The sequence below is a fragment of the Callospermophilus lateralis genome, chromosome 4, assembly GCF_048772815.1.
Source record: "Callospermophilus lateralis isolate mCalLat2 chromosome 4, mCalLat2.hap1, whole genome shotgun sequence".
Lineage (NCBI taxonomy): Eukaryota > Metazoa > Chordata > Mammalia > Rodentia > Sciuridae > Callospermophilus > Callospermophilus lateralis.
The window spans coordinates 96661837-96682286 of NC_135308.1; positions in this window are offsets into that span (position 1 = coordinate 96661837).

Consider the following 20450-nt stretch of genomic DNA (forward strand, 5'->3'; position numbering starts at 1 on the left):
ACTGCATTTAAAGTTATAGTTTCAGTTAAAACATGAATCATAAAAGTGTTTTAAAAAAACACTTCCCTTAAGTCTTAATCAATGAACACTAGTGGTAGTCCCAGGTCCAATACAGTTTAACATTATAAATGAAAAATCAGAATACCATTGGCATATCTACCATCTGGCTCCAAAGCTTTCTGACCCTTCAGTTACCTTAAGGAAGGATCCTGCCATTCCACTTCATGTGATGGTAGAAGAACTCCAGAGACCACCCACAATTCAGCTCTTCAGGCACAGGATCAACCAAGAAATGTCCTGATCCATGAAGCCCAGAAGTTGACATGGTGACCCTGCTTAGAGCAAATGTAGAAAATGCCACTTAGTGAACGTCTAATAGGACAATAGTCAGTGGATTAATTAAAAAGTTAAAGTAGAGAATCATAAAGTAAATTATATATAACCTTGAACATTTTACTTTAACCTAAAGCATACAAATGTACATTTATTCATCCATTATTTTAAATTCAGGTCAATGCCTTTTAATACCACTTGGATAGAACACCTATTCATCATTGTCATAAATAAGCCATATCCAAAATTCATCCTCTTTAATTACTATCAGTTTGGATAGCTTTAAAGTGGAGTAATATTTTAAAGATATTTTCAAAGCAAGATAGGCAGAAAATCCATGATTTTTATGATTTCCCCCCTGTGGTCTTTTACAGTGTCTCAATATCTAATTGAATAGCAGTTTTATATTTTTTAGCAATGTTAGTATTTTAACCATTGTAAAATATTTGGTTTTCATAGAAATGACAACTGTTGTCACAAACAGATTTTACTCATTTATAGAATATTTTACTAAATTATGTGACAATTCAAAATTTATGAAAATTGTGAATAAACACAACTGACTCTTATTGATCCAACAACACAATTGTGGGAGCACAGATGCCCAGGTTTACCAAAGGCTGCATGGGGGTGCTCATGGGATATAACTCAGTAAGTGTCACAGAGGGATTGGAGAATGTTTGAAGGGTTATGGAAAATAATATTCCTACAAGACTCCCAGGAAAAAAAATAGAAGGACAGTGTAGCTCAGGAAGAGGGAGGAATATTAGCCAAACATTAAACCTCTTGGAGTAAATCCTTTTCCATGAGCAAAAGTCCCCAAGAGAGCAGGCAGATACGGAAACTGAGCCTGGACTTTTACCCTTTCCCATTGCCAATGAGTCCTGGAAGAAGAAAAGCAAATAGTGAAGCTCTGGGAAACAAGGAATCCCAGAGGAAGAAGAAAGGCAGTGGGTGGAATTTGAGTCCTCACCCCTCGGGATCTGAGCTCCTCTCTCTCCCAGTAACAATGAGTCTCAAACTTTTTACAACTGCCTTCCCGAGTTAAAATTTCAACCTGCACAACTAGTTACCTGACTGTCCCATCAGCATGTCTGCAGTTCCCAAAGATTAATTCACCCTCATTGTACACTATAAAACTCAGACTCCTTCTGTAACCTGTGGGCCATTTTCATACCTAGAAAATGAGCCCTTCCAATGCCTGATTTATTGACCCTACTGCAGAATAAAGGAGAGCTTGCTGATCCATTTGAGGTCTGCTTCCGTCCTGGTTATTTGTATTTTCATTATGGTGCTGAAAGCAGGTTGGTTAGTTTTGCTTACAATGTCTAGTGTATGTTGACTCTTTTAAGTAGAGATTGTTTTTTTAAATTTCTATAAAGGTGAAATATATCTACTATAGGTAAAATATAAACTCTACTATAGTCAAGCTACTATAAAAGTTTCTACTATTATTCAGGCTTTCTGTATGACAATTTTTGCTTATTTTCAGCTGGTTGATAACCCTGCATCCAGGACCTTTGCCTAGCATGCTTAAGTCCTGGGTTCAATCCCAAATACCCTGTATTCAGGAACATTGCATAAAGTTTGATACTGCCCAGTGAGTCAGGCTGGTCTCTCCAATGTCATCAGAATGTGACCCCATCAGCCACTGAACTTTGATCTTTCACCTAGATATCCTTCCTACCTCTCCACTCCCACAATGCCCCATTGCACCAAGTACTGTAAGATTTGTTAATGTGCCCCAGGTGTTTGGAAGTCAAATATGGGCAGAATTCCATCCTAATAAAAGGGCTGAAACCCTCAGTCACCCAGGCAGCTCTTTTCTTCACATGCACAGTTTCTGCATAAAATATATGGTAAGTCAACTATAATTGATTTTCTTCCCCCACACCAATATTGCATTCAACAGGAGATATATTACACTGCTCTGTGGGAGCCGTGGGTGCACCTGAGCAGCTGTGGGACCTTTTAGAGTGGCCTATATGCTCCTAATATGTCTGTTATTGATATTTTAAACAGAAAATCTGAAGGGAAAGAAAAGTGCTCAAACAGGATTAAGGTTCCTGATCATATTGCTTTCTATATTGTTATAGCTAAAAAAGAAATGGCTATGCTCTTAGTGATTCTATACAAATGAGACCCTATCCCACTTTTTAATTTGCTAAAATGTGGTTAAAGGAAGGAACTGACATTGTTTTTATTAAGAATTATGTGTTAGCTTTTCATCACTGTGACAATACACCTGAGGGAAAAAAATTAGAGAAGGAAAGATTTTGGCTCACAGTCTCAGTCCATAGTTGCTTGGCTCTGTTGTTTCTGGGCCTCTGGGTGAGTAGAGCATCATGGTAGGGAAGGTGTTGGGCAGCAAAGTCGCTCACCTCATGACAGCCAAGAAGCAGAGAGGGAAAGCCCAAGGACAAAACACCCTTCAAAGTCATGCCCCCAGAAACCAACCTCTTCCAACTAGATTCCATCTTCTAAAGTTTCTACCACCTCCCAGTAGTACCACTAGTTGAGGACAAAGGCTTCATTCAACACAAGCTAAGGGAGACAATCTAGATCCAAACCGTAACACTAATTCATAGACATGTTAAGATAATAATGTTCATTGATCTAGTACTCAATTATCCTTCTCATATAGGCATCTGAAACTTACAAAGGAAATTCTGAGAGACTTGGATTTTTTTTTTTTTTTTTAGTAAAAAACAAACTTTATTTCAAAAAAAGAAATAAATGGGTGAATAGTAAAGAAACATTGGGGGAGGGGAGGGGAGGGGGGATAGTAGAGGATAGGAAAGGTAGCAGAATACAACAGTTTCTAATAGGACATTATGTAAAAATGTGGATGTGTAACCGATGTGATTCTGCAATCTGTATTTGGGGTAAAAATGGGAGTTCATCATCCACTTGAATCTAACGTATGAAATATGATATGTCAAGAGCTTTGTAATATTTTGAACAACCAATAAAAAAATACAAAAAAAAGAAACATTGGGGCTATAATGAAATACAACACATGCTAACTGCCACTACAACTACTTTTTGATGATATGCTATGTGTATTCAATAAGATAATTACATTTCCTGTGAAAGCGTGCTTAAAAATGTGTGTAGTTTGAACATTTGTTAAATAAGAAAAAAGACCCACTGGGTAGGAAAAAAACACTATTAACACAGCTTATTTTGAGTGAACTTTTAAAATAAGTCATAACTACAGATGGTGTTGGTGCCAGCTGCCATGAGTTTCTGGAAGGAATCAAAATTCCAGCACCACTTGTTGCGGGTTTAACAGGTGGAGACTGTTCCTCTGCTGGAGTGGTTACTATATTGGTGCTCACATTCAGAGCCCTGAATACCCTTTATGATTTCTCAGTTGGAAACTTGGCATCATTTGTGTGTCCTCTTGATTAAATTGCATTTTCACTATACAATGTGAAGTCTGATAGTTTTGTTCACTAAATCAGAGAAGCACCATTGTGTGTATAAAAATATACCACGGCTTTTTTTTTTTAATCACATCGTGATCACGCGAGTAGATACACTTTAAAATCAATGTAGTATAATTTTTATTCAAAAAGATTTTTTTGCTTCCTACCATTTTTGCCTATTTTTTAAAAAGAAAACAGCTTAAAAGATGCTCTGAGTCAGTGAGGCAATTTTGCCTCAGGATGTTGGTTAGATCCTTAAAATGGAGACAAGGAGTGCCTGTGTCACAGAGTTCTTGTGAGAATTTTCCAGTTGATTCCTGTTAAGCCCTTAGAGCAGCGCCAGGCGCTGTCAGCTTACTGCTCTTGCAGGTGGCACCTGCCCACGGGTCTGCCCAGCCGTGCTTCCTCCCAGGCCTGGATATCTGTGGTGACTCCCACCGTCTTCTGCTGCCACCTTTGTCTCCACCCCAGAGTTCTCACCAGGACCATGTGGGGATACCTGGATCCGGGTTCAAGTCCCTCCTGGTCTCAGAGCTGCCCCACCCTGTCCCTACTGGAAGCGACTGTCCAGTGGGCCCCTGCCCTCGCTGTTCCTGCAACTCCATGCTCCCTAGGCTCCAGCCTCCAGCCGCAGGGCTTTGCTGCTGCTGGAACAGCTGGCACAGTGCCACCAGGGCTGTGCTCCTGCTGTTCCCACTGCCCCAGGAGCTCTTCCCCCAATATCTGCCCGCTTGACCACCCGCCCACCCCCATTCCCATTCCCACAAAAACACGCACCCCACCCGACCCCAGACTTCCTCCGGCCTCTGCCGCCTTCTCCAGGAGGCCCCCATTTCCAGCTGCAGCCCTTCTCTCCCTCTGCCCTGATCTGGCCTTCTTCAGGACGCTCATGCCCCCAAAACACTCACTTCTTGCTGTATTGACAGTGTGTCGCCCTCTGCTGGACGGCAGTCTCCACCAGGAAGATGTTCGGGTTCACATCCCACCCACAGGACTGTCCCAGGCACATAGTAGGCCTGAATGAATACTGACTATGCATGCACTATTAAGGCCATTTTTTAACATATAAATTATCTGGGGGAAAATTTATTAATCTCTTCTGTAAGATTTTGCTTCTCTCCTTTCTTCCTAAAGCATTATCTATTTCTACTTCTTAGGTTTCTTGAAGTCTTCACTTCTAAACAGATTTTTTTGCTTTTTTTTTATAATTCTTCCCCAAATACAGTCACCTATTTCTGTACCTTTTCAATTCCGATTTTATGCTCTTCATGACTTGAATCATTTTTAGTTTGCTTTGAAATAATAGTTACAGTTTTTATTTGGATTGATGTACATCTTTCTGGTATGTTTTCATTATCTATAGATGTTATTTTTCATCTATGTAATAGTATACATTATATGTAAGAATATATAATTTTCTATAAAAGTAATTACAGGTTATAATACTTTATATATAAAACATATTTAGTATTTGTATATACACAATTGTTTCACATGGGATTCACTCCCACCACACTATTCTGATGCTCATGTTTATGTGAAATTAGTTTCCAGAGCTTTTTCTAACTGCACAGAGCTCCCTGTCTGGATCCAGGGGTTTTCTGTCTACTCTCCCTTCACCTACATCTTCTCTTTCCTTCACCTTTGTTGTCCAGTTCCACTTTTCCTCAATAAGAGGCCCTAGGAGGGACCCCCCAACTAAAAAGTTGGGGTTCATTACTGCAGCCCCATTTTTACTTGTATATATCTAGTGTTCCTTTTGATCCTGAGTCTGAGGGAAAGACATGGAGAAAACTTAATTTGGGGTCCATGTGATCATCTGCTTTGGATAAGAAACCATTAACACACTTTGGAAGGCATTCTTGGCAAAGAACATCCCTGCATTTTATAAATGGAGAGATTCCCCCATCCTTCACACACAAGAACGCACAGTATGGTGGAAACAGAGGGAGGTGGGATGATTTGAGTTCACTCTGTTAGTGATGGAAAAATAATGGTTGATATTTTGACTGATGGGAGCAAGTTGAAGGCTGTTAACATCAATGAAGAAAATCATTTTTTTGGTAGATAAGAAAGCCATGGGAGAGACAAAGAGCTAGATGCTTTGTCCTGGCATGGGTTCATTGGGTCTGTGCAAACAACCGAGTCAGCACTCAGAGGTCCTGCAGCTGCATGGATTCCCCTCCATCTCTACATGAAAGACCCAAGGACCCTAAAACACATCAGTTATAGGAAGAGTGCTGCAGAAGAAAACCAACCACGTTTATTATATAGAAGGTAGCAGGGGAGGCTATAGGTACTGTTAGATAGCCATCTCCATAGTTCCTCAGCAGCCTAGTAGGATATGCTATTGGCTCCACTTTCACAGAGAAAACAACTAAGGCATAAACACAAATCCAAGCACCCAGCTAGAGCATTCCTAATCCTAATAGAGCCTAGGCTGCATATGCAGTTCTCTTTCCACTTCAACCAAAGCCTCTTCCCACACACCCTGCCCCCAGAACAAGAAAAGGTTAAGTTATATTTGCAATATTTTCTTTACCAGGGCAGGAAAATATGATAGTACCTTTAAAAAACAATTTGGTTAAATAAATTCCCTACTTTCTAGCACTTAATACTCTTAACTATCACAACAGTCAACTGTTTAAAGGACTCATTTCCTGCCTCTGTGGCCTTAGCTTTCCTTTAAATCATGTTGCCAAATCAACAGGGGAGAGGATTTTCTGGATCACCCATGGTATAACATGAGCCGAGTTCAGCTGAGGTTGGATGATATTGTTCCCTGAGGATAAAGAAAGAAACCTGCGCCCAGCAAGAAAGGGTGAACACAGTACAGCACCCTGAAATTGAGCTTCCAGTGGGCATTTAGTCCTAAAAATTAAAGTTTTATGAGTGAACTTTTTTCACAGTTATGTCATTTCTCAACATATTCTCAATAGCAAATGGAAAATAAACATTTGACCTTATGCAAGTTAACCTCCAAAAAAATCTGAGAATGAAAACCAGGCAAGTAAATCAAGGTGTGTACATTCAAGGGAAATTGCAAAACAAGTACATAATGCAATTTTACTTGAACACCAACATTACTTACAAATCACTTGAAAAATGAAGAATTGATGACATCCATGACTTTCAAATGGATTTGTGAATAATGCTTGAAATAAAAAATAAATCTAACTTTAGTTATATAAATTTCATCAATTAGTAATCTCTGGGTAGCCTGAAAGATAGAGCTTAAAAATATCACAATCAAAAGCATGTTGTACTTTAATTTTTATAGAACACCTAGTAAGCCAAAGCTTGCTCATTAACTATTATTGGTTCTCTATGGGCTTTCTATTATACTGTAGTTTCAAGATATAATGCTCATTTTGTGTGATAGGAAGCTTCTCTTTTCAGTTAGAGATTTAGATAGTTCTAAAGGAGCCGAACTGTTTTACTTTTTACCATTTGCCAAAATATTATAGCTGAGGGGATTGGTCAACAGGAAAAAGCAGAAATTATTCCACATTGAATATCAATCATTAACAACATATATACATACAGTATCTGCTATCTGACCTTTGAGTTGCATGACTATAGCTCACCGGGTTTTAGTTAATGTTGTACTGAAGTCATTGTTCATACTGTTTGAGAAAACAGATTAGCCAGAATCATCTGCCTCTTTACACTATAAGAGACCAGAGCTTCTGAGGTACTAGTCATTTTGTTTGTTATGATTCATAATCTACTCAGTTTCTCCAATAATTAGCTTCCTCAACTGTAATGTAAGTAAAATTATCATTTTAACTTGAGCCTAGAGGACATTATGCCAAAGGAAATAAGCCAGACACAAAAATAAAAATATTGCACAATCCCAGTTATGCATAGAATCTTTTTTAAAAAAAAATGAAAAGGTCAAATATACAATGCAGAAAACAGTGCTTTTAGAGTGAAGGGAAGGAAGAAGAGATTCAGATCAAAAGACACAAAGCAGCAGGTATGTAGGATGAACAGATCTAAAGATCTAGTGTACAACATGAGGACTTGATTAATGACAGTATATTGTACCAAGGATTGTTGCTAAATGAGTGCATGATTGTTGAGAGCCACAGCCGAAGGGGCCCCAGCAAACTTTCAGACTGCCAGCTGATGATTGGCTCACAGTGGCCCCAGCAACATCTAGCTGATTGGCTCCTCTGCGGTGATGCTCATTGGGCTGTTTCCCTGCCCTTTCAGGCCACGGAGCTGCTCACTGGGGGACTTTTTTGGCTCCGCCCACACGACCCAGCCAATCGGCCTCAAGAGCAGGAGGATTGTGGGAGGTGGAGAGGCTGGTGGTTGGGGAAGTGGCTTGTGGGAAGCTGGTGGTGGCAGTTGGGCTCTGAGGGTTTTTCCTGAGGAGCTGTTTTGTTTGGCGTGTGTGGTTCAAAAAATAAAGTTAGTTTCTTTTGACAAGTGGCTCCTGAATTGTGCCCAGCCAGACTGCGGCACATGATAGCTGATATTGCCAAGGAGGAAAAAAAACATCAGCTACATAAGATGGATATGTTAATTTATTTCACTTTAATGACTATTTTACTTTATATTATGTATTTTATCTGGTATATCTTAAATATATGCAGTAAAACTTAAAAATAACCTATAATTTGGGAAAAATTAAATGATATAATATCTGGGGAATTATTCTATAAGCTGTAAAGCACAAGACCAATGGAAAATATCATTACCAATATTTTAGATTATTCTTGTATTCCATTTTTCTCTTAGTAAATACAATGGTTAGCAAGGAAGGAAGGAATTTTCTTGCCTACTGGCTTTTACTTAATGAAATGCTGTTAGATATAGAATAAGAGTCTCTTAGTGTATAAATATATGTTGTATTTATCAAATATTTAAGCCTTCCAATATTTGAATAAAATTCTCAATAAATTAGAGATTTTTCCATGACAATTTCTTTCCTGTCTCTTCCTTTTCCATGCAGCTCAAACTATTTATTTCTGTATGTACTTATGTTTGCCTTTTAAAGTGGAAAAAGTAAGGTTTATTACTTGAGTACACTGCACATGCTCCTGTACTAAAAATTTTACATTTCTCTTATATGAAAAAATAATTCTAAAACATGGCAAGAGCAATGAAATGCTATCTCATTGAATGAAATGTTCATTTATAACAGGTCTTTGAAAGTGGGCTAAAATTAAAAGAGGATAAAATCATGGCATTTGCAGGTAAATGGATGGAGTTGGAAAATAGAATACTAAGTGAAGCAAGCAATCCCAAAAAACCAAAGGCCAAATGTTTTCTATTATTAGAGGATGCCAACTCATAATGGGGATGGGGGGGTGCATGGGAAGAATGAAAAAACTTTAGATAGGGCAAAGGGGAGGGAGGGGAGAAGAGGAGGCAAGGGGGTAGGAATGATGGTGGAATGAGTTAGACATCATTACCCTAAGTATAATGAAGACATGAATGGTGTGAAAATACTTTGTGTACATGAGTGACTTAAAAAATTGTACTCTTGGGGCTGGGGATGTGGCTCAAGCGGTAGCGTGCTCGCCTGGCATGCGTGCGGCACGCGTTCGATCCTCAGCACCACATACAAAGATGTTATGTCCACTGAGAAGTGAAAAATAAACGTTGAAAAATTCTCTTTAAAAAAAAGAAAAATTGTACTCTATATGTGTAATATGAAATGAACTTCATTCTGCAATTGTATATAACAAATTAGAATAAATAAATAATTTAATTTTAAAAGTGGGCTAAAACTCACTAGACTTTTCCAATTCAGTGAAGTCTGGTTTGATTCTGTTTGGTGGGTTGGTTGGATTTTTTGTTGGTTTTTTTTGGCAGGGAGGGAACTATTGGGGATTGAACCCAGAGGTGCTCACCACTGAACCACATACCCAGCCTTTTTTATTTTATTTTATTTTATTTTTGTTTGGTTTGTTTTGTTTTGATACAGGGTTTTGCTAGGTTGCTGAGGCTGTCCTCAAACTTATAGTCCTCCTTCCTCAGCCTCCTGAATTGCTGGGATTAAAGATGTGTACCACCATGCTGGCAAAGTATGTATTTTTTTTATACTAAGGGAACTCTAAGTTTCTTTAAACAAGAAAAAAACTGTGAACAGGACTTTGTATAACATACCTGTAGACGTCAGCTTCAAGATATGCTTAAGTTTATTCTGACAATTGACATGAAAACACACACACATCTCTTGAATTATTCATTTTTCCAGGAGAGATAATCCTCCCTTGGCTTTTCTGAAGACCTCAGTCTCCAATATAACTGAAACTCATGTTTAATTAAAAAGGAAAGACACAAAGATGGCTTTATCCTTCCATAGGCATGTGGTGAATAAGAAATAAAAGCCTATGTCTTATACAACTAAATTTGTAAGAAATCAAATTTTATTTTTCTGGTTGTTGAATATTTTTAATAAATTCAGCTTTGTTTCATAAATTATGTAGTTCTTGCCTGTGGTTGGGGGAAGCCTATAGAAATTGTTACCTTGAGAAAGAGGATATTACTTTCAGACCTATTCTATTACTAGGAATACAAACAAAATATCTATGCATTATCAGGATGGAGGACAAGGTTTGGAAACAGACTCAGTAGGTTACAAAGAATGCCAACAAGCCAATGCTAGTTCAGGGCTATTTGTTACAACAAAGTCCCTACTCTGAACACAATGTATAATAAGCTCTTCTCACCTAGCTTATATTTTCTTTTCTTAGGATTCTCTCTCTTTCCCCTTCTTTCCTTCCTCCTTGTGGATATTTGTTCCTGGTTTGGAAAGCTCAGAGTGAACTTGTTTCTGGTTTCTGACCAAAAAGGAAAAAACTAGAGAATAGAGTTACCTTAAATCAGATGGAGGGAAGTGAAGGGAGGGAAGGGGAGGGGATGTGGGGATAGGAAGGATAGTAGAATTGAACAGACGTTATTACTTTATGTATATGCATGACTGCATAACTAATGTGATTCTGTAATATGTACACTCAGAAAAATGAGAAATTATACCCCATCTATATAGGATATATCAAATGTATTCTACTGTCACGTAAAACTAAAACAAATAAAAATTTTAGAAAAAAATGAGAAAACCCATTCTGTGGTTAGTGAACATGACTGCATAATGGCCATGGGATCATAAGTGAACATAAAATCCAGGAAGCTGGGCTGGGGCCCAGGTGGAGAAGGCAGCTCCTGGACAAAGCAGACGGGTGAGTCCCCTATGCAAGACTTAGGGAACTGCTCAGATCTTTCCCATAGTTAGTACTTTCGGATATTTTAAGACACCCCAAATCCAGAGAAATAAGATCAAGTTTTAAGAAATCACCTCTTCTGTAATAAAAGGAGGAAATGTCCCAAGTATGCTATTTCTGCTTGACATCAGGGAAAGAGTGAGCATGGGAATTGCCCTCTCCATGTTCACTGGACACCTCTATCAGAGGTCAGGAACTCTGAATCAATAAATCCTGGCCAATATATGCCCTTTTGTAATCACATCAAGGAAATTACAGTGTAGTTCTTACATCTGAGATGCCCAGGATTGCTCTTAGGCACATAAAGAACAGAGAATTTGGGGTTTTTTGTTTGTTTGACCCCCACACACCCATCACAGGTTTGTTTTTTTTTAACCTCATTAAAGTTACAATATCCTTTGGCTCCTCTCAGAGGCAGTACTGGGATTTTTTTGTCCCTCAGTTACCACTTGCCACAACAAGTGACTAGATCATTCAGGGTCACCCAGGTGAATCTGGGTTGGCATGAAATAATTACACAAATGCAGAAAGCACCTTTTTTCTTAGGGTCGGGTGATGGCTCTGCAACCTTAGGGGTCCGTTGGAAAGAGCGAGCCACCTGGATTCTTTATTCCAACATAGGGGGCACACAAGGGAAGGTTCCATGGAACATTCTATCCAAAAGAAGATAAGGGGTAGTATTACAAAGGAACAAGAAGGCAGCCCGCTCCATTGGTAATGCCCATTCCCAAAGCTTTGCTCCTCTGCTGAGCAGAGATTGGGATCCACCTGCTTTCTGGTTAGGGAAGCCAGTCTCCACATTTCTATTGCTCAAAGCCAGGGCGTGCTCAGCTCTTATGTGGCAGCTCCTGACAACCACTCACAGGGTGCTTGGGGATATCTGGTCCTTGCCCATCAGAGGGGTCTGCAGAGAAGCAGCAGGACTAATCACAGCTGCTTCCCTGTGCAGCTGCCTCAATCATCTCTCTTGAAACAGTTTTCTCAGCTGTCATGGGGCCTTTGAGGTAATGCAGCTCGTCTTCCTTAGCCCTTCAATAGGATTTTCTGCTCCAAAATGAAATTGATCTTCTCAGATAGGGCAGAACAGAGGACAAGCAAGGCTTCCACCAGTCGAGGGATTTGACAAGCACAGATCATGGTTTTTATTACTCGGACACTATCTCAACTTTTTCCACATTCAAAGCCAAACCCATAGTTTTATTTGTTGGGTGACAGAGATGGAAGGAACCTATTAAATTGTCAAATGTCCACTCTAAATACAGCAGAAATATCTAAATTATGTTGCTGTGCTAATTTGGCTTCGTTATGATTTAGGAAGTGCACTGATCCCCTTGTTTCCTATACAACACCAATTTTCTTTTCTGATTCTGATTTTTTTTTCCAGAACTTCTTTGCATATGCTTTTGAACTTCAGGAGTGTCGACTTTCCCTTTTTCCTTTTCTTTTCATATAATTGGGCATCATTTAAGATTTTTATTTGTATGTGATTTGCCAGGATTTTCATGCTGTGAACTACATCAGACAAGGTAGACCCTTGTGGCAGAAGCGGGAGGGAGACAAAATGGTAAATCCAGTTGAAGAATCCAGTTGAAGGACCATTTTAGAGGCATGATTTCTTTTTATGTGTGCAAATTGTGTACTTCTTAGTGACAAAGCTTTGCTGATGTCACTAAGATGTTTATGTAAACCTGCCTATTTCAACCAAATAATTCCACCGTCTTCTGTAAATAGAAGGCACTACATGAGTAGGTTGTCATCAATTCTACCAGGCCAGAAACAGCACCTTATGTGGAGTTTCTACCAAAAGAACTTGGAGCTAGGTGCAGTGGCGCATGCCTGTAGTCCCAGGGGCTCAGAAGGCTGAGGCAGGAGGATCACAAGTTCAAAACCAGCCTCAACAACTCAGCAAGGCCCTAATAAACTCAGTGAGACCCTGTTTCTAAATAAAATACTTATAAAGGTTTGGGGATGTAGCTCAGTGGTTAAGCGTCCCAGGGTTCAATCCCTGGTACAAAATAAATAAAACAAAACATGAAAGGACCTTTATAAGCCCACAAAGGGTAGAAAGTTATTTAATCATGCTAGCTTTGTAAACATTTCAAAATTTTGCATTACCTAAGAGTTAGTTATACGAACATGTATCAGATCTGTGATCTCCTGCCAAATATGTCTACCTCCAGCTGCAAGTTTTTAAGCAAATTTAAAGTGCAGTTTTTAAAAAGTAGACAAAAAGAACAGCACAGTCATTCCCTTTCTGAAGAAAAGGCAAAGGAAGAATTCAGTGTTTTATTTCAGCCATGAAATACCTGGGGGGAAAAAATGATGAACAAACTATGCCAAATCTAAAGGCGTTTGAACAATCATGGCTTACAATTTCTAACGTTTAATGTTGTAGCTCACCATGAGAGTGCCCTGAGCCACCTGGGATTGCTGATGAGAGACTCCAGCTCCACCCACAGCATCGCTGATTCTTTCAATCTAGGGAGTCTCCTTAAGGGACACATGTAGAAGCCTTGTGAATCCAAGAGTCCTTTTCTTCTGCACACTCATGCAGCTGTGATGCCATCACCTCTCCTGAGAGCTGTGTTAGGACCTTCAAGCATTGAGTAGATGCAACGTTTATCTGAATGGATTCTATCCCTCCTCAGTCAAGAGCAGCATTTCCCAAAGTGTCTTTCTGGAAAAAGAAGTTCTGAGTGAGGCCAGTGGGAGATTAATGGTCAAATAAATTCAGGAAATGCTGAGTTAAGCAAAGATAAGTAGGCTCCTTTGTTATGAGAGTCATAAATATATGATCATATATCTTGTGAATTTTCAAGAAGGGAATATGATGTTCAGATGTTTCTCCCAAAGTATTGTTAGTCAGCTCTCTTTTATCGTAACAACTACCTGAGATAAGTCAACTTGAGAGAAGATCTATTTTGGCTTTCAGTTCCTGGTCAGTTGACCTTGTTATTTCGGGCCTGTGGCAGCACAGCACATCATAGTGGAAGCTTATGGTAAAAGAAGCTGCTCATCCTGGCCAGAAGCAAAGACAGACAGGAAGGGGCCCATGTCCCAATATCCCCTCCCAAATACACCCCCAATTACCTATCTTCCTTCCACTAGGCCCCACCTCTTAAAGACTCCCAAGAGCATCACAGGCTGGTGACTGGCATACTGGCCCTATGGGGACATTTAAGATCCAAACCATTACAGTATGTTTAACTGACCTGTGTTTTGGAGAAAGTCTCCAGATAGGTGAATGGAAATGTATAATCACTGGGTTTTTTGCATCATTTTATGTTCTTGGAGTGATTTTTGACTAAAAACTGCTTGACTCTTTAGACTCCAAATCTGGAGTTGGTGCTTTGGATCCTAACTATGAGATCACCTGAGAGATGTTTAGAACAGTGACTAACACAGTAACTAATGATAAACCCCAAATGTGCATCTGGTCTGATGCTTTAACAAGTAGCCTTTTGGTCCATATTAGGTTCTGCCAGGTGAGGGGAAAATACATCAAAGCCATATTCCAGCTGCAGTGGGCACTAGACACCAGCTTAAGACAGGGGCAGCAATTCCAGGGGGAAGTAAGGAGAATCAGTAGAAAGTAATTAACAAATGTGATGGACGTTAACAAGAAACCAAACTGGAAATGATGTGATTGAAAAGCTTATTAAAATAATACCTACACAGATGACCCAGCTAAGACTTGTGAAACTTAAGTGTGTCGGTTAATGACACTTCAATATAGCTTATTTTTGTTTTATCTTCCATATCACTATTACCAGTTGTTTTAAGAAGTTCTAGTTCTTTTCTAAAAAGTTAGAATCAATCTCCTATGGATTTACAGCAATTTGTTCCTTTTTTTCCATCTGCATTCTCCTTTCCTGCCACCTTTTATATTCCATACACACCCAACAGCAGACAGACTCACATTCTTAATAAAAAGCTCTGAATGATGCTATCTAAAGAAAATTCCTAAGGTGGTTCTCTCAGGATTCAACTCTCCTTATTTTTCTTAAATGAATTTGACACCATTGAATCTTACTATTCCCACCCTTCCCACTCTCGCTCCGACAAACCCTGACCCCCCACTATTTTTTAAAGTCTCTCATTCATTTCTGTTCTCATGTAGTTTGTTTCTTCTGTATCTGACACCACACTTTTTCTACTCTTTTTTAAATTCAAATTACCAGATATATTCATTGATTGCCTATTGCCTATCCACATATCCCAACTTTTAACATTTAGGACTTTCCATAATCCAGTTACTTTTCACCACTATCTTCTCTGACTATGCTGTTATGCTAACAGCCTTTGGATAAAATGATCATTTATCCATGAAAGGAAGATATAGTTCTATAAAAATACATTGTATAGTGTTAAGAAACAACTAATATTTTCTTGTTCTGCAGAATTATGGTTTCCTGCCCAAACATTACTGGCAACCTGGGTTAAAGAATGATTGAAAATAGCCATGCAGTAAAAGCTGGAGATTGTGAATTACTCCTAAGAGATTTATAAGTCTATCTCCCCTGGAGCCATTTATTTACAATTCAAAGGGTAATAAATTCCTAGCCTATGTTTATATTAGAAAGATCTGTAACACCTAGGGAATTTCTGCTTCCAAAAGATAAAATTTCTCTTCCCTTCTCCAGAGAGGAGGAGAACCTGTGCAGCAATCCCTATCTAAACTCCCAGGTTTATAATTTGGGGGCTTCTCCCCTATATTACAGGCTCACTCTATATCTCTGATTGCGGGATAACATCTATTCCTATTGCATTGCCCCAAAACAGGAATTAGGGACTACAAAGCCAACACAAGGATATTCTATAAGTAAATAATCTGCCTCTGACCCAAAAACCTCATAATTGTTGTCAGGAGAAAATGAGAAAATATAAATATTTAAAACTTATTAAATGGACTATTATAAATAAGTTCATTTAAGTGTTTTTTAAAAGGTGAGAATATTTTAAGTTCATTTAGAATGTTTTCACCTATATTTTTAGTTAATTCAATTTTATATAAAAGTTGATAAATATCTATAAAATGGTGATAAAATTTTTACCTACATTCTTAAGATTGGAGAAGTTACTGTATATAAACTAATCATTAATTCTTGAAATGGTTTTGTGACTCTTTGTACCCCACCCCCACCATGAAATCTATCCATTCAAATGGGGATTTCTTTTCAACTAACATGAAGAGGTTGTTAAGAAATCTGTAGCCTGGAGTCTGATTTGTAAGGGAGCATCCTTTGCACCATCCTACCTTTTCCTGTGATGGCTGCAATAGACACACATGTATTGAGGCCAGAAGATAATTCTTCACAGAATGTGCTGTGGGTAAAAGAAAAGCTGTAAGGAGGGACCCCCCCCCCATTCTCCTAGAAAAATTGGAATGCCATTATTCCTTTCTATAAATATTTCTGACAGAGGCCAGACAGCTTTGTCAATTATATGAAATGTCAGCAGTCTCCCCTGTCAGAGAGCTCATTTTCCCACCCCTACATGCTCATAAACTTTCCTGGATGCTTTGAAATCCAATGCTTTTGTTCTTGAGTGATGACTTGAAACAACTCCAAAATCAGGAAATGGGTTGAGAAAGGAATGACTCAATTAAAAGAATCAGGGAAATGAGGCATATTCATTAGAAATCTCCCCTTATAAAGAAAGTATAGGAAGTGAAAGATCACCTCAATAAAGACAGATTCTAAAAAAGAACCAGCCAGAAATCCTGGAAATGAAAGACTCAAACCAAATTAAATATTTGATGGACAGCATCACCAATGGATAGGATACTTTGAAGACAGATTTTTCAGGCCTCAAAGTATAATCTTGAAAATAATGTTGACCATAAAGAAAAGATGCTAAGAGATCATGGACAGAATATTCAAGAAATCTGGCATAATATTAAGAGGTCAGATTTAAGAATCACTCATAGATGAAGGCTCTAAATACAAGCTAAAGGGATGCACAATCTTTTCGATGAAATAATATCAGAAAAATTTCCACACCTAAGGATGACATGGAAATTCAAACACAAGAAGCATATAGGACTCCAAATATACAAGATTACAATAGATCCACTCCAAGTCACATTTTAATGAAAATGCCTAACATACAGATAAGGATAGCATTTTAAAAGCCACAAGAGAAAAACAGCTGGTCATATTTAGAGGTAAATCAATCTGGATTTCAATTGAATTCTCAGTCCAGACTATAAAATCCAGGAGGGCTTGGAACAATAGATACCACGCTCGAAACAAAGTGGATACAAACCAATAATACTATACCCAGCAAAATTAAACTTCAGAATCGAAGATGAAAGAAAAACCTTCCATGATAAACAGAAGCTAAAAGAATTCATAACTAGAAAGCCTATACTATAAAACATACTCAATAAAATATTTCATGAAGTAAAAACTAAAAATGAAACCCAGCATAAGGAAGAATTACACTGAAAGAATAGTCAATTAAAGGAGAATGTAGTCCAGTTTGAATATTAGAAGTCAAAATAGTAGGAAATAAAATTATCTCAATAGTGGCATGGAACATAGTCTAAACTCTTCAATCAAAAGATGTAGGTTGGGCTGGACAAAATGGCACACACCTGTAATCGCAGCAACTCAGGAGGTTGAAGCAGGAGGATCATAAGTTCAAAGCCAGTCTCAGCAACTTAGCAAGGCCCTAAACAACTTAGTGAGACCCTGTCTCAAAATTTAAAAAAAAAATTTAAAAGGTCTGGGGATGTGGCTCAGTGGTTAAACTCACCTGGGTTCAATCCCCAGTACCCCACACTCCCCCAAAAAATATAGGTTGGCAGATTGGATTTAAAAATAAGACCCAACAATATGCTTTCTGTAATAGATTCACCTCACAGGGAAAGATATCCACAGACTGACGGCAGAAGGATGTGAAAAAATAATGCATTCACATAAGAACTCAAACAAGCAGGGGTAGCTATTCTTATATCAGATAAAGTGGACTTCAAGCCAAATTAATCAGGAGAGACAAAGAAGATAATTTCATACTGCTTGAGGGAATTATACATCAACAAGATATAATGATTATAAATATTTTTGCCCCAAACAACAGAGCCATCTACATACATCAAATCCTTCTCAATATTAAGAATCAAATAGACCACAATATATTACTACTGGGTGACTTTAACACATCTTTCTCAACACTGGTTAAATCATTCAGACATAAACCAAGTAAAGATTCTATAGAACTAAAATGTACAGTTAACAATATGGACCTAACCTATAGAATATTTCATCCAGCAATGACTGAATTCACTTTCTTCTTAGAAGCACATGGAATTTTCTAAAGTAGACCATATTTTAGGTCATAAAGCAAATCTTAGAATGCAATGTATTATCTCTTGTTTGCTATCAAATCATAATGGAATAAAATTAGAAATGAACAATAAAATAAAAACAAACCAATCTAACACCTGGAGATAAATAATATACTTTTGAATGGTAAATGGTAACAGAAGAAATTAGGGGAGAAAAAAAATTCTTAGAAGTAAATAAGAATAGTGATAAAACATCAGAATCTCTTGGGCACTATGAAGGCAGTTCTAAGTGGAAAGTTCATTGCATTGAGCTCAGACATTAAAAAAATAGAAAGATAATAAATAATCTAACATCACATCTCAAGAGCCTAGAAAAAGAACAAACCAACACCAAAATCATTAGAAGAAATAATTAAAATCAGAGCCAAAATTGATGAAATTGAGAATTAAAAAAAAATACAAAAGTTCAATGAACAAAGCATTAGTTTAATTAGGAAAACTAATGCATTCACAATTGCCTCAAAAAATAAAATACTTGGAAATCAATCTGGAAAAGAGGTGAAGGACCAACAACAAAAAATATAGAACCCTAAAGAAACCGAAGGCTTTAGAAGATGGAAAGACCTTCCTTGTTCATGGATGGAATTAGTATTGTCAAAATGGCCATACTACCAAGAGTCCTATATAGATTCAATGCAATTCCCATCAAACCCAATGATAATCTTCACAGAATTAGAAAAAGCAATTATGAAATTCATTTGGTACAATAAGAGCCTAGAACCATAGCAATCTTTAGTGAGAAAAGCAAAGCAGGAGGCATCACAATATGGGACCTCAAATTACACTACAGAGCTTTCATAACAAAAACAGCATGATACTGGCTGAAAACAGACAATGAAGATCAATGAAATAGAAGACAGAGACAAAACCACGTAAGTACAATTATCTGGTACTAGACAAAGGTGCCAAAAATATTTGTTGGAGAAAAGATAGCCTTTTTAATAAATGGTGATAGGAAAACTGGAAATCCATATGTAGAAGAATGAAATTTAACCCTTTAACACATGGACCTTTGAAAGGCATTCACATCCAAACTCTAGCATAATCAAAACAATATTCACTAAATAACCCAGGAGTAAAAGAATTCACAACAGAAATTAGAAAATATTTTTAATTGAATGAGACACAGAAGAGATTAAATCCTATGATATGTAACTAAAGCAGCGATTAGAGACAGTCATATTGCAATATTAGAAAAAAAGATTCGAAAAATCACTGAAGACTCCATCTGAAGAAGCTAGAAAGAGATTAGCAAATAAAATAGGAGTAAATAACAGTACCCACCTCTAATGTTATAAATATCAAATGTGTTGTTGATGTTATATTTGATAATTATGATAATGCATATTAAGTGCTCAGTTTAATGCCTATAACATAGGCATTGTGTGCTTCAAGTTTTAAGTGTTATTGGTTAGTATTGGCCCGGGACCAAAATCTCTCCTTTGTTTCAGCATGGTTTACTAGGACTGCCACACAAAGAACCATAAACGGGGTAACACGAAAGCCAGATATTTATCACCTCACAATTCTGGGTGCTAAAAGGCTGAGATTATGGTGTTGGTTCTGAGGCTGTGAGATAAAGATCTGTTCCAGACCTCTCTCAGTAGCTTGTAAATGGTCATCTTCCCTCTATAAATCTTTACATCCAAGTTTTCCTTCTATATAAGGCCACCAGGCCTATTGGACTCAGGCCCACCCTAATTATTTTATCTCAATTACTTCTATTAAAACCCTATATCCAAATAAGGCCACATTCTTGAAGTATTGGAGGTTAAGAATTAAAACACAGGGCTTAGGAGGCTGAGGCAGGAGGATAGAGAGTTCAAAGCCAGCCTCAACAAAAGCAAGGCATTAAGCAACTCGGTGAGATCCTGTCTCTAAAATACAAAATAGGGCTGGGAATGTGGCTCAGTGGTTAAGTGTCCCCTATTTCAATCCCAGAAACGACCCCTCCCCCAAAAAAAGAATAATTAAAACCAATGGATTTCAATGGATACATTTCAACATTATACTTTCCAATTTCTTTAGCTGAGACAATTTACATACAGTAGATTGCACAGATCTTAAATGAACAGTTCAATGAATTTTGAGAAA